We start from the raw sequence: 14643 nt of genomic DNA, 5'->3' as shown, positions 1-14643 counted from the left end.
TAAGATGCACTATAGTTTATGTTCGACTAAGAAAGAGAAATGCTGTCAGTTAAAATAGGATATGTCATCAAGTGCAAGGTGAGTGCCACCTTAAGAGATATTAAAATGGGGGGGACAAATCTTAGAACAAGTAAATTGTGGTAGTAGAATAATTAAGAAAGATCCAACACTTGGATCAACTAAAGAAGTAATTATTGCTTACCATGTGCCCCAAACTATATTAAGTCCTAGAACAAGAGACGTGCTCATCTTGATGCCCCGCATCTGTTAGACCCAAGGTACAGAGGGCAGTAGCCAACGACGAGCAGGCCCCAAGTGCCATGTGCAGACTCTAAGAGCAACTGCCTTTGAAAGAGGAAACGGTTGAGAGTGTGCTTTGAGAGGTAGAGAATTACTAGCTGGGAAAGTAGGCAATTGACACAGAATCGGAATTGATGCCCCTACATGACAGAGTTGGTGAAACTTCTCTTCTCAGAGATCTTGAGGCTCCTCTGAAATGAATTTTTCATTTTGGACAGAACATTCAGGATAAATATGATCTGTTTGAGATCCTGGTTCTCTCATTAGGACTGTTTCTTAGGATTCACTGGCACAAGAAAAGGGTTTTTATAATCCAGGTAAATCCTGACAAAAGCAAAGCACGGGATCTATGAAAATCTAACCACTCAGAGGAGAACAACAGATAAAGGGCCAGGCCGACCTGACCCTGCAGGATAGGTAAGGCTGGTCTGGCAACAGGGGTAGAGGGGAAGTGCCCATCAGCTGCTAGAGACCTAGAGAAGACCCCTTCCAGAGAGACCACCACGAGAGGAGAGCAGTATGTGCTGATGATGAAGAATATTTTAACCAGCAGAGAAGGTCAAAATGACAAAGTTCCACGATCAGAGTAAACATATGGGATAAAAAATAAAAAATAAAGAAAAAAGATTTTTTTGAAAGGATTTTTTTTAAAGGAATTTAAACAAAAGTCCTATTAAAGAGACAGTTGGCTGTTTAAACCAATAGTACAACTCACTGAGACAATCGCCACAGTATTTATTGGGGTAGAAAGGACCTGGAATGTAGAAAGACCTATTCTGCAGAGGAAAAAATAGAATCACTAACAGGCCTCATGCCTTGCACAGCCAGTGGCTAGAATCCCTGCCTCATGAGACCCTGTGCTAGAAGGCCGCTAGAACCATCTCAACTATGTTAGTCTTTCTTGGAAGCCAACAAGTGTTTGCCCAGGTAAGAGCGCGGTAACAATCAGTCACGTTATGTTATAATGATTGTCGATATCTTTAAAAGCCTTGTCAAGTTTCTTTTCGAGTAACCCTCACCCAACCCTTAGAGAAATTTATCTGTGGTTCACCTCTTTGAAATACCTCATTGTTGTTCCACATTTACCATAGCCGAAAAAAAAAAAAAAGCTTTCTATTAACAAAGTGTTCAGAAGGGGGCGCCACTGTAAACAATGAGAGTTTTCGCTTCCGGGACAATTTTGTTGCAGAAACAGCTGAAAGCAATCAGGTCAGACAGAGCCAAGGGCTGGAGGGATTTTTAAAATGACAAAAACCGAACCAAATCTAACAAAAAACAAAAATCAAAACCAATGGCCAAGATTTCAAGTTTGCTACTAAAGGTATGACATTCTCCTATGACATGCGAATGACTTGATCACTTTATTTATATATTTATATTTGAAGAAGAAGGAACTATTTGATGCAGCAAATCCACGTTGGTTAAAAATTACCAGATATGGGGGCTCCTGGGTGGCTCAGTGGTTTAGGCCTCTGCCTTCGGCTCAGGTCATGAATTCAGGGTCCTGGGATGGAGCCCCACATTGGGATCTCTGCTCAGCGGGGAGCCTGCTTTCCCCCTCTCTCTCTGCCTCCCTCTCTACGTACTTGTGATGTGTCTGTCAAATGGGTAAATAAGATCTTAAAAAAAAGAATTACTAGATGTGAAATACATCGAGGGTATGGGAAGGAAAATGATTACAACTGATCTGACTAGGAAGTGGTTGAAGCCTGAATTAAAGTGCTACAAAAAGAGTAAAGACCTGGGAAATATATGGGGTAAAAATCCCTAGAAAAACAGCAATAATAACTGGCTGCTCTTTATTGACCAGACCATGAGGTAGGCAAAGAAGAGCTGGTTTTAGCCAGAGGATGATCTCCGTGTGTCCTCATGATCTGGCATTTCCTGCAAGCCAGGCATGGGTCTCTGCACTAGAGCTGCAAATGCGGGGGTCCCTCATTGTCCCTTTTCTCTTCTCAGGGGGACAACGGGCATGTCCATGATGCTGTGTGACAGGCTTTACCACAGGGAGATAATTGAATTCCAAGGGTAGGTGGGAGCTGGGAAAAGCCACTTAGGAACAGATTTTCAGGGGAGGTGGTAGACAAGGGCAAAGCGAAGAATGAGGATGAGTGTGTCAATTTTCAAAGTGCCAGGAGGCAGCACAGTGCATTCGGGAAACTACAGCAAGTTCATGACAACCGACAGCTGATCTGGCAGCATCACCTGGGGATGGAGGCTGAGCACCGGGGTTCCACTGGGGATGAGATGGTTTGTATACTAGGGCGAGGAGGTGAGGTACTACACTGTGGGGGCACAGGGAGCTACCAGAGGATTTCAACTATCAGAATCGTAACCATAATAGAGTATTTAATTGCATCCTAGCTTTCATCAAGTGTATGATGCACTATAGTTTATGTTCGAATAAGAAAGTGAAATGCTGTCAGTTAAAATAGGATATGTCATCAAGTGCAAGGTGAGTGCCACCTTAAGAGATATTAAAATGGGGTGAGGGGACAAATCTTAGAACAAGTAAATTGTGGTAGTAGAATAATTAAGAAAGATCCAACACTTGGATCAACTAAGGAAGTGATTATTGCTTACCATGTGCCCCAAACTATATTAAGTCCTAGAACAAGAGACGTGCTCATCTTGATGCCCCGCAGCTGTTAGACCCAAGGTACAGAGGGCAGTAGCCAACGACGAGCAGGACCCAAGTGCCATGTGCAGACTCTAAGAGCAACTGCCTTTGAAAGAGGAAACGGTTGAGAGTGGGCTTTCTGATGTAGAGAATTACTAGCTGGGAAATAGGACAGTTGACACGGAATCTGAATTGATGCCCCTACATTACAGAGTTGGTGAAACTTCCCTTCTCAGAGATCTTGAGGCTCCTCTGAAATGAATTTTTCATTTTGGACAGAACATTCAGGATAAATATGATCTGTTTGAGATCCTGGTTCTCTCATTAGGACTGTTTCTTAGGATTCACTGGCACAAGAAAAGGGTTTTGATAATCCAGGTAAATCCTGACAAAAGCAAAGCACGGGATCTATGAAAATCTAACCACTCAGAGGAGAACAACAGATAAAGGGCCAGGCCGACCTGACCCTGTAGGATAGGTAAGGCTGGTCTGGCAACAGGGGTAAAGGGGAATTGCCCATCACCTGCTAGAAGAGCTAGAGAAGACCCCTTCCAGAGAGACCACCACGAGAGGAGAGCAGTAGGTGCTGAAGATGAAGAATATTTTAATCAGCAGAGAAGGTCAAAATGACAAAGTTCCACGATCAGAGTAAACATATGGGATAAAAAATAAAAAATAAAGAAAAATGATTTTTTTGAAAGGACTTTTTTTTAAAGGAATTTAAACAAAAGTCCTATTAAAGAGACAGATGGCTGTTTAAACCAATAGTACAACTCACTGAGAGAATCGCCACAGTATTTATTGGGGTAGAAAGGACCTGGAATGTAGAAAGACCTATTCTGCAGAGGAAAAAATAGATTCACTAACAGGCCTCATGCCTTGCACAGCCAGTGGCTAGAATCCCTGCCTCATGAGACCCTGTGCTAGAAGGCCGCTAGAACCATCTCAACTATGTTAGTCTTTTTTGGAAGCCAACAAGTGTTTGCCCAGTTAAGAGCGCGGTAACAATCAGTCACCTTATGTTATAATGATTGTCGATATCTTTAAAAGCCTTGTCAAGTTCCTTTTCGAGTAACCCTCACCCCACCCTTAGAGAAATTTATCTGTGGTTCACCTCTTTGAAATACCTCATTGTTGTTCCGCATTTACCATAGCCGAAAAAAAAAAAAAAGCTTTCTATTAACAAAGTGTTCAGAAGGGGGCGCCACTGTAAACAATGAGAGTTTTCGCTTCCGGGACAATTTTGTTGCAGAAACAGCTGAAAGCAATCAGGTCAGACAGAGCCAAGGGCTGGTGGTATTTTTAAAATGACAAAAACCGAACCAAATCTAACCAAAACAAAAATCAAAACCAATGGCCAAGATTTCAAGTTTGCTACTAAAGGTATGACATTCTCCTATGACATGCGAGTGACTTGATCACTTTATTTATATATTTATATTTGAAGAAGAAGGAACTATTTGATGCAGTAAATCCAGGTTTGTTAAAAATTACTAGATATGGGGGCTCCTGGGTGGATCAGTGGTTTAGGCCTCTGCCTTCGGCTGAGGTCATGAATTCAGGGTCCTGGGATGGAGCCCCACATTGGGATCTCTGCTCAGCGGGGAGCCTGCTTCCCCCCTCTCTCTCTGCCTCTCTCTCTACCTACTTGTGATCTGTCTGTCAAATGGGTAAATAAGATCTTAAAAAAAAGAATTACTAGATGTGAAATACATCGAGGGTATGGGAAGGAAAATGATTTCACCTGATCTGACTAAGAAGTGGTTGAAGCCTGAATTAAAGTGCTACAAAAAGAGTAAAGACCTGGGAAATATATGGGGTAAAAATCCCTAGAAAAACAGCAATAATATCTGGCTGCTCTTTATTGACCAGATCATGCGGTAGGAAAAAAGAGCTGGTTTTAGCCAGAGGATGATCTCCGTTTGTCTTCATGATCTGGCATTTCCTGCAAGCCAGGCATGGGGCTCTGCACTACAGCTGCAAATGCGGGGGGCCCTCATTGTCCCTTTTCTCTTCTCAGGGATACAATGGGCATGTCCATGATGCTGTGTGACAGGCTTTACCACAGGGAGATAATTGACTTCCAAGGGAAGGTGGGAGCTGGGAAAAGCCACTTAGGAACAGATTTTTAGGGGAGGTGATAGACAAGGGCAAAGCGAAGAATGAGGATGAGTGTGTCAAGTTTCAAAGTGCCAGGAGGCAGCACAGTGCATTCGGGAAACTACAGCAAGTTCATGACAACCGACAGCTGATCTGGCAGCATCACCTGGGGATGGAGGCTGAGCCCCGGGGTTAACACTGGGGATGAGATGGTTTGTATACTATGGCGAGGAAGTGAGGTACTACACTGTGGGGGCACAGGGAGTACCGGAGGATTTCAACTATCAGAATCGTAACCATAATAGAGTATTTAATTGCATCCTAGCTTTCATCAAGTGTAAGATGCACTATAGTTTATGTTCGACTAAGAAAGTGAAATGCTGTCAGTTAAAATAGGATATGTCATCAAGTGCAAAGTGAATGCCACCTTAAGAGATATTAAAATGGGGGGGGGCAAATCTTAGAACAAGTAAATTGTGGTAGTAGAATAATTAAGAAAGATCCAACACTTGGAACAATTAAAGAAGTGATTATTGCTTACCATGTGCCCCAAACTATATTAAGTCCTAGAACAAGAGACGTGCTCATCTTGATGCTCTGCAGCTGTTAGACCCAAGGTACAGAGGGGAGTAGCCAACGACCAGTAGGCCCCAAGTGCCATGTGCAGACTCTAAGAGCAACTGCCTTTGAAAGAGGAAACGGTTGAGAGTGTGCTTTGAGAGGTAGAGAATTACTAGCTGGGAAAGTAGGCAATTGACACAGAATCGGAATTGATGCCCCTACATGACAGAGTTGGTGAAACTTCCCTTCTCAGAGATCTTGAGGCTCCTCTGAAATGAATTTTTCATTTTGGACAGAACATTCAGGATAAATATGATCTGTTTGAGTTCCTGGTTCTCTCATTAGGACTGTTTCTTAGGCTTCACTGGCACAAGAAAAGGGTTTTGATAATCCAGGTAAATCCTGACAAAAGCAAAGCACGGGATCTATGAAAATCTAACCACTCAGAGGAGAACAACAGATAAATGGCCAGGCTGACCTGACCCTGCAGGATAGGTAAGGCTGTTCTGGCAACAGGGGTAGAGGGGAAGTTCCCATCACCTGCTAGAAGAGCTAGAGAAGACCCCTTCCGGAGAGACCACCACGAGAGAAGAGCAGTATGTGCTGATGATGAAGAATATTTTAACCAGCAGAGAAGGTCAAAATGACAAAGTTCCACGATCAGAGTAAACATATGGGATAAAAAATAAAAAATAAAGAAAAAAGATTTTTTTGAAAGGACTTTTTCTTAAAGAATTTAAACAAAAGTCCTTTTAAAGAGACAGTTGGCTGTTTAAACCAATAGTCCAACTCACTGAGAGAATCGCCACATTATTTATTGGGGTAGAAAGGACCTGGAATGTAGAAAGACCTATTCTGCAGAGGAAAAAAAAGAATCACTAACAGGCCTCATGCCTTTCACAGCCAGTGGCTAGAATCTCTGCCTCATGAGACCCTGTGCTAGAAGGCTGCTAGAACCATCTCAACTATGTTAGTCTTTCATGGAAGCCAACAAGTGTTTGCCCAGATAGGAGCGCGGTAACAATCAGTCATGGTATGTTATAATGATTGTCGATATCTTTAAAAGCCTTGTCAAGTTCCTTTTTGAGTAACCCTCACCCCACCCTTAGAGAAATTTATCTGTGGTTCACCTCTTTGAAATACCTCATTGTTGTTCCACATTTACCATAGCCAAAAACAAAAACAAACAAACAAAAAAAAGCTTTTTATTAAGAAAGTGTTCAGAAGGGGGCGCCACTGTAAAAAATGAGAGTTTTCGCTGCCCGGACAATTTTGTTGCAGAAACAGCTGAAAGCAATCAGGTCAGACAGAGCCAAGGGCTGGAGGGATTTTTAAAATGACAAAAACCGAACCAAATCTAACCAAAACAAAAATCAAAACCAATGGCCAAGATTTCAAGTTTGCTACTAAAGGTATGACATTCTCCTCAGACATGCAAGTGACTTGATCACTTTATTTATATATTTATATTTGAAGAAGAAGGAACTATTTGTTGCAGCAAATCCACTTTGGTTAAAAATTACCAATTATGTGGGCTCCTGGGTGGCTTAGTGGTTTAGGCCACTGCCTTTGACTCAGGTCATGATAACAGGGTCCTGGGATGGAGCCCCACATGGGCTCTCTGCTCATCGGGGAGCTTGCTTCCCCCCCCTCTCTCGGCCTCCCTCTCTACCTACTTGTGATCTGTCTGTCAAATGGGTAAATAATATCTTTAAAAAAAGAATTACTAGATGTGAAATACATCAAACGTATGGAAAGGAAAATGATTTCACCTGATCTGACTAGGAAGTGGTTGAAGCCTGAATTAAAGTGCTACAAAAAGAGTAAAGACCTAGGAAATATATGGGGTAAAAATCCCTAGAAAAACAGCAATAATAACTGCCTGCTCTTTATTGATCCAGATCCTGCGATAGGCAAAGAAGAGCTGGTTTTAGCCAGAGGATGATCTCCGTTTGTCTCCATGATCTGGCATTTCCTGCAAGCCAGGCATGGGGCTCTGCACTAGAGCTGCAAATGCTGGGGGCCCTCATTGTCCCTTTTCTCTTCTGAGGTGGAAAACGGGCATGTCCATGATGCAGTGTGACAGGCTTTACCACAGGGAGATAAAAGACTGCCAAGGGTAGGTGGGAGCTGGGAAGAGGGCACTAAGGAAGCGGGAACCTAGAGACACCGAGTACATCCACGTTTGCTAGTGATAGGCGTATTCGGTGCATGGACCACCTATGAGAATTCACACACCTTGCACATTTTTAAGTTGACATCTGAAACTTTTTAATCATAAACTTTTCATCACAATATATGTATATTTTATTAACTAGGTCTTGAAAATATTAAACATTTAAAAAATGAGATAGAGGGCACCTGGGTGGCTCAGTCACTAAGCAGCTGCCTTTGGCTCAGGTCATGATCCCAGGGGCCTGGGATGAAGGCCCACATTCCTGATCAGCAGGAAGCCTGCTTCTCCCTCCCCCACTTTCCCTACTTGTGTTCTCTGTGTGTGTGTGTGTGTGTGTGTGTGTGTCTACTAAATAAATAAATAAATCTTTAAAAAGAAAATGAGATAAGAAAGGATCGACTTCATTGGAATAACATTTGCCTGCTACAAGTTGTTTTTTTTTTTTTTTAAGCAGAACAGTCTCATTTCCTGTTATTTTATTTCCCAAACCACACTGGAATGGAATGAAACCATTAAAATCCTTACTTGTGCTTTTTCCTATTATGTCCCTAAAAATATGTAGTTTAATTTAAATATGAAGGAATGAGTGTCACTAACCAAAACTGATTGTTATTCTGATGTCAGAGCACTTCCAACATCTGCCCTAATCCCCTTCCCGATGTTAACCTTTACCCTTAATAAGGAGAGGAAGCTCTAAAGGCAGAGCCCCAGGATTGCCCACAGAAGGGCATTATTTGAAACAAAACTGGTATTTCAACTTTGGTATCAGCCCAAGTCCTACACTCTAATAAGATCTGAGAGGAGTGTCTTGATCTTCCAGGAAGTAGAGGAGTATCCTGATATCAGACCCAAGAATGGGCATATGACCTATCCTACAGAGCACACATGGAGTTTGGATCTGGAAATGGACTCCCTTAAAATGATCTGCACATAAGGATTCTTTATAGAGATTTTTCAACTACCCTTGGGGACACGGTACCCTACACCCACAGGTGTAGACAAATATTTTACAAGCTATGCTGGGAATGAGGTGGGGAGAGAAATATGGAGGTTGTTATAGGAAGGTCGAAGGTTAAAGGAAGTCTTTGTTTTGGGCTTTTACCTTTTGTTTTTAAGAAAAAGGTCATTTGTATTCTGACTGGAAGGATCCATTGGGACAAGAACTTGATATTGACCCTGGGAGTGGAGTCCTGGAGAGGGTTGGAGGGAACAAATCTCAGGCACAAGGAAGAACAAACCCCAGCTGGGGATGTCTGCTCTTCTCAATAAACCTGCTCTGTCTTCAACTCTTTCTGTGTTTCTTGTACATTTCTCCAATTACCATGTAAATTCCATGATGCCAGGGACTTTTCTGTGTCGTTCACCACAGATTTACAAACACTCAGGGCAGTGTGTAGCACACAGTAGGTACCGACTAAATATTTGTTGAGTAAATGTCTAAAAACAAATTAAAAATGGATACAAATGTAGGTATAGATTTGATTGGGTGGTGGTAAGATAAGGGAATTCCTGCACAAGGGGCTTTTATTTTCTTGAAGTGTGACACTAGTGATGAAGTTTTGGAACACAGGTGAGGTTTGGTGGGGTGAGGTCCAGAGCCGATGACCAAGAAAGGATTCTTGAGACGTCTTAGGTGCAAATGGTGGTTTTATTAAAACACAGGGACAGGACCCAGGGTCAGAAAGAGCTGCTCAGACAGAGGCATGGTTGACTGGGAGCTGAGGAAGGTGAGGACAAAGGGGGTGTCCAGAAGGACTGTCATATGCTAAAGAAGAATTTCAGGATAAGGGAGACCTGGTTATTGTCAAGTCAAGGCTGTTTTTGCCTCTAATGAGGGAAAGCATGAAGACAGCTGGGAGTTTCCTGGAGATATGTTACATTCCTCCTATCACACATCCTTGTCAGTGGGCTTTGGGCTTAGAAGAAATGCAGTTTTATTACACTTCCCTCCCCCTTAGCCTCCCTCAATTTTATGGAGGGGAGGGTGATGTTAGGGCTTCCGGAAACTGAGGTATGGGTGTCTGGAAGTCAGGCTATTGATGAGAAAGCTTCTTCCTTCCTTGTAAGTCGCTAGGACATTTTTAGATGGAGGGAAACTCCTGTCCTGCAAGACTGGGATCTCTATCAGTTAAGAATCGTTTTTCCTTTAGGGCAGCCGGGAGTGCATGAGGAATGTTACACATATGGCATGGGGAGAGGGTGTAGGGCGCCAGCTTCTGCTTTGTCCTCAGCTTGCCTTCTGCTCCCTCATCCTTAGGACAGGAGCTGGGAGTGAGGTGACATAGTTCAGAAGAGGTAGGGGTAGGGATTGTTGAGGCAAGTCTTGAAGGTGTGAAACGGTCATCCATTAGAGGGAAAGCAAACTCACCAGAGAGACAAGGGAGTTTGAAGCCAGAGTTGAGTATCCACTGTAGAATTGTGGTCAAGTGTTTTAAAGTACAGCAGGTTGGCTCAGCTGTATGATTCCTTCCTGGTTTCTGGTGCATGCCGCTGGCATTGGTAGAATCATTTCTAAAGAAACAAAACAAAAGAGGATAAGCCATTCTTTCAGAAATGACGATGAATCAAGTTTTGAACATGCTGGGTTTTGAGGCACAGGTGGGATATCAGTGAAATAGCATGAGTAGGTAGTCAGTTACACGGGCCTGGTGGGTAGGAAAGAAACAGATGGTCATGTATCAGTGGGAGAGATGTTGGCTAGGGAATGGGAGCTGAAACCAAGGGCACAGTTGATAGCACTACAAGAGAGGGTAGCTTGGAAGAGAAAGGTTAACTGAACCCCCGGGGAAACCCTGATGGGAAAGTCACATGCATTTCTCAGGCATGTCAATGTTGACACATATTATTGTAACTTCTGGAGGCCAGAAGCCATGGCTTTGAGACTCATTCATTCTCTGCCTCTGGCACAGCATGGGCCACATTAAAGGTAATTCTAAAATTCATTCCGATTTGATTTCATTGCACTTCTCATTTACTAGAATCTTGTCATGGTTTGCTAGTGTATCATTTTCTCGAAAAGATTAAATAAGGACCATTTTACAAATATGAGATGAATGCGTGAAGGGATTTTGTTTAATTCATTCATTAGCTCGGGAACCACTAAGATGTTACCACCATTTCAAGCAAAAATCTCCAGGCAGACACATATACAATCAGTAATACTTAAACGAATTTGCTTTGATATTTGCAAATAGATATGCAAATAGAATGCAAATGAATGCAAAACTGCCTTCTACCAAAGGAAAAGGGGTCAACTCTACTTCCAGTGGACAAAATTCATTTACATATAGCTAGACAAGATCATCTGCATCCACATCAATTATGTACAATCTATAGAGTTGCAAAATAGCTCAAAGACAAGAAAGGCACAGAATATCCCATAGAATTGGTCATCCCAGAAGGTTACATGAGACAACACGTGTTTTCCCTTGGAAGACACTATAATCTTTTAGGTTCATTTCAATGTCTTTCGTGATTTTGCCTATGCTTTAAAAAAAAAAAAGTTACCCTTATTCTTATTAGTTTGAAAAAAAATTAATAAAATACTAGTCTGTTATAAAATACACATGGAAGAATGTTCTGGCACTATCATACCCAATTTGGGGTACTAACTGATTAGGAAGATGAGGCAGAATTTGGGAGCCCCTAGAATGAGTTTGTTTCCGGTTGGAATGGGAAATATTTAAGAATCAAATTAAATGATCTCAAATCCACTCTGGAATGAAACAGGTTATAAGGAAAATACAGAAGATGTTGAAATGGACCTGTTGGCTCATTGTGAGCTTTCCTGGTCGAATGGAGACCTCTACCATGATGCTTGTCCTCCATGTCCCACCCGTCCCATACCTGCTATCCTGGCACCAAAGGGCCATCAGACTTTAGGCTCAGTCTGCAGTTCCAAATGGAAACCCTCTGTTCCCACAGTAGTGGACAGGATGACTCTGGTTGCTGGTGGAAGCGTCAGCTGCTTTAGTCCAACAGTTCAAGAGAGGATCAGAAGAGCATAAGGACGATATTGGAAAAAAATGCTCGGACGAATTTCCAGAACACAATATTTCTCTTTGCAATTTTTGAGTGTTCTGTAGCCAACCTGCCAAAAAAATGTGAAAACTATAAATAGAGAGGAGTGGGAAGGAGAAATGAGGACCTGTCACAGTGCCAGCGAAAATAGGGAACTGAGAATCTTCCAGAGATTCAGAGTCAAAGGGGGTTAATATTTACTTAGAAAAGAAGTCGTGGGCACAAGTTCTAGGATGAAATGAAGGCAAGAGAGGGAAGTTAGGGAATCGAGAGAGAGAGAGAGACTTGAAGATAAAAAAAAGTCAACTTAAAGTCTCATTCCTCATTAAGGAAAGTACGTATCAGAGAAGAGGGGAGAGACTGGGATATAGTTGATCGCCGATTGTGTCTGGCTCTGATTAGAAGCTTTGTATCCACTTTTTAATTTAATCTTCCAGCCTGTTTCCTGGATTCCAGCTTCTATTTCCTATGAAATAGGTACAATCACCAAAGACAAGAGTCAAACATGTAACAGTAGTCAAATCTTTAACAGCGCGGACAACTAACCAACCAAAAGCTGGCCCGGGGACCCCTGCAGAGTCAAGTGTTACACGCCCAGTGCCTGGATCACGAGGCCATGGTAGGGATCTTGGGAAGGGTTTAGGGTAGGGAGACACACAGCAGGTTCTGGCCAGAGGCTAGTCACCAAACTTTGTGTGGCTGAAGGGGTGTGTACCAGCTGAATGTCAGCTTCCAGATGAAACTGAGGGAAATGTACTTTGGGAAGGTTTCCGCTGACTCTCTGCCTTTCCTTCATCCTCCCCAGGGTGTTCCATTAGCATTTGGGGTCTGGGGTCTTGCCTGTTGCTCCTGGCTTTGGTGGGCCACGCCACTGCCACAGCCAGGGCTCCAAGTGGCAGTGCACTGTATGGGCTCTTGACTGTTCCCTCCTTACTCTTGGAAGGAGAACAGGCAGCAGGGATTTTCATTCTTTGTTGGCACCTACTCTCTTCAGCAACCCCAAGATCAGTACCCCAGGCTGCACAAGCTCAGGTTCATGTCTTTACCAAAGGCCGGCAATAATTTCAGAAAGGAATGACAATGAAGGTAAAAAACAGTTCAACTACTCGCTCATCTGGACTTCTAGGGCAGGTGGGGTTCCCAGACAACTTTATTCCATCGGTCTGGCACCCTTGCCCCCCCGTCTCGGTGCCTTGGTGATGAGTGTGGGCCTTGCTGTTTGCGCTGCCTGAATTTGCCCTTGTCGCTTATTAGTACTGTGGCCCTGGGCAAAAAAGTCATGCCTCTCAGAGCCAATCGGAATAGCTTATTACACCTATTGATTCTGGCATAGTGGGCCTGTGCGGAAATCTCTCTTCTTCATCCCTCCTCCTTCTCAGTCTTCCCCTCCTCCACCTCTTCCTCCTCCTTCTTTGATGTGTAAACCAAGGTATTTGGGGAGCAGGGAATGATGTGATGTTTGGGATTTACTTTAAAATATATTCCAGACCTCCCCCCTCCCCAAAAACAAAAATACAGGTACTTCGGGGACAGTAGAAGGAGGAGGGCCTATGAAACAGTTGGGGAAGCAGAGTGATAAGTACTCGGAAGGGGCGGGATCCTTCTGCTCTACACATTTTGGTGTATGCTTGAGAATTTTCATAATAAGAGTAAACAAACAAAGACCAAATAATGAGGCTTTCATTCCCTATATCCAAATGACCACAACAGGGCATAGAATGCAATTTCATAGTTGTTCCCCTGGCAATTTATTCTGATTCTCCAAATAAGATTCCAGCTCTCATTCTACCTGTCATAGTCTCTGGATATTGACTGGGAACGTTTTCCTCAACAAGGCCTTGCCAGGCCCACTGCTAGGGAATGTATTGTTTCAGATTCTGTACTCAGGTTTTAAAGATTTTTTTTAATTTATTTATCAGAGGAGGGGGAGAGCGAGCACAGGCAGATAGAATGGCAGGCAGAGGCAGAGGGAGAAGCAGGCTCCCTGCCGAGCAAGGAGCCCTTGTGGGACTCCATCTGAAGACGCTGGGATCATGACCTGAGCCAAAGGCAGCTGCTTAACCAACTGAGCAACCCAGGCGTCCCTGTACTCACGTTTTTAAAAAAGTGACCAGTTTCCCGTTTGGAGTGACTCGAATGCAAGACTCACTGTAAGCCATTGTCTTGCTGTGTCCCATCCCTTTCTAAGGACTGCTTGTGCTATCTCTGGGAGATCACAGCATTGGGAGGGGCAGCCCAGGCCTGGGCTATTACAGCAAAGCTGCAGCCTGAAGGGCACGCGTGAGATCTGTGGTTTGAGCTGTCAGAGTCTTACGGAGAAAAAAAAGAGAAATGAATCATCATTTGACCATGACATTCCCACTAAAGGGGAGGACAGTGGGAGAAAGAGCAAGGGAAGAGGAAAGAAAAATCTCAAAATAAATGTGGGGTGGACGGCAGGAGGAGGGGGGGCAGGTGTGGCGATTGAACCAACGCTAGCCAAACACACGATTCCACCCATTCTAGAGCGGACTGGACATAAACATGCTCCCACATCTAATTGTCGGCTGCGTTTTGTCAGCCAGTAGCGAGGTGATTCTTTAAGAGCTCTGAGAACCCAGACTTGTGGCCTCCCAGCAGCTGAGCCGAAGTGGAGCTGGGAGCTACCCAGACGACCCGAGGCTGCCAGCTGACCACCTTCCTCCCTACTGATCGCTGGAGCCAAGCTTGGCGGGGGAGAAGCCACGCTCGCGGGTGGGTGCGGGGGCTAAGGGCGGAAGCCGGGTTCCCACAGAGGACTCCGCGCCCAGGCGGCTGCAGCGGCGGCGCAAGGGGACCGGAGGCCTGACACCGGGACGCGCCCCCCACTCTGGACAACCGGCCGCAG

This window comes from Mustela nivalis (assembly GCF_964662115.1).
Source record: "Mustela nivalis genome assembly, chromosome: 3".
Lineage (NCBI taxonomy): Eukaryota > Metazoa > Chordata > Mammalia > Carnivora > Mustelidae > Mustela > Mustela nivalis.
The sequence above is the reverse complement of the archived record's forward strand: the minus strand, read 5'-3'. Positions refer to the sequence as shown.